Source organism: Stegastes partitus, unplaced genomic scaffold (assembly GCF_000690725.1).
Source record: "Stegastes partitus isolate 25-593 unplaced genomic scaffold, Stegastes_partitus-1.0.2 Scaffold1277, whole genome shotgun sequence".
In the NCBI taxonomy this organism is placed as follows: domain Eukaryota; kingdom Metazoa; phylum Chordata; class Actinopteri; family Pomacentridae; genus Stegastes; species Stegastes partitus.
This window is the reverse complement of record NW_007579008.1, coordinates 560-1,935: the sequence shown is the minus strand read 5'-3', so window position 1 is coordinate 1,935 and position 1,376 is coordinate 560.

Here is a 1,376-nt window from a genome sequence, read left to right as displayed (position 1 = left end):
GCTGTTCTGCAGCAATGAAGGTTGAAACAGCCTTAAAAGCTGGTGCTACTAATTCCTACAGGTGTTCCAACTTTTCTTGATTACATACAACCCCCTCTGTCTCCATAAAAGCAGTGTTGGAACATACTGTAGTACCAGACCCTCATGAGCATCAGCTCATGTTCTCACTATACAGTAATCCAGAAAAAAAGGTTTAGTAGCTCCCAATGCATGATATTTCAAATGTAGAATTTATTACCTCCGCCAAGGAGGTTATGTTTCAGCCAGAGTTAATCTGTTTGTTTGATTGTTAGCAGGATAACGTGAAAAGTTCTGAACGGATTTTCATGAAATTTTCAGGAAATGTTGATAATGGCACAATGAACAGATGATTAAATTTCGGTGATGTTCTGGCTTACCGTCTGGTTATTTTCTCATAAAACAGGAAGTGCTGACAAATGTCACAGTCAGGCAGAATACTGTCCTTGCGCCGTTTGTCCACTAGATGGAGCTCTGACTCCATTCAATCCTCAGTCCTCACTGCTGTCTTCTCAGTAGTACAGGAGTCAGCTACAGCCAGGCAGTATTACAGGAGTGACTCATCATGTCTCCTGTTTCACTTTAACTCTCTGCCATGTGTCATGATGAGTGACGCATGCTTCCTTTTGTAGGTCATGCTTTTCATTTACATAGCATTGCTAAAGTTGTGCTAATCTAGCTTAAGTCACTCCCTGGCTTTGTCCAAAATCATTCCCTATGCCCTATATAGTGCACTATATCGGGTGTACGCCATTTTGTAGGGGTTTCTGAATGTTAAGTTACAAATGATATAGTGCACTCAAAATATCCCACAATGCACCGTGAAAAGTAGTGTATGGCCGATGGTCACGAACCGAGCAATATAGACTGTCATGTATTGTACGGAAGGAAATGGAAACTAGATAAACGAGAGCACGAGAAGTTCCCATTAGTTTTGTTAAATTTTATTTTACCCGGACAGTGAACGTCGCTAAAATTGCGGCGCTCGGTTGTGATTTGGAGATACTACACCACTTCATTTAAATTGCTTTAAGTTACTGGACCCTGAAGAAACGCTCTCTCTATGAGAGTAAGAGTAAGACTCCAATGACCGTATATTATCTAAAACAGTATTTTTTCCGTAATATATAAATAAATACTGGATACACACGTCATTTATACCATACCTGTGATGCCTCAGTGGAGCTAGTAGCTCCACCTGGAACACCGTTGTCAGCCATCTTTGAATTTGGAACATGTAGCGTTTCGCCAGATCAAATACTCCCCCGTGTGACGTCACTTCAACACTTTTTTACTCGTACCCACAAACTTGAATTCGTGTCCACAGAGAGGAGAAGACTTCGTAGTCATAGAAATTG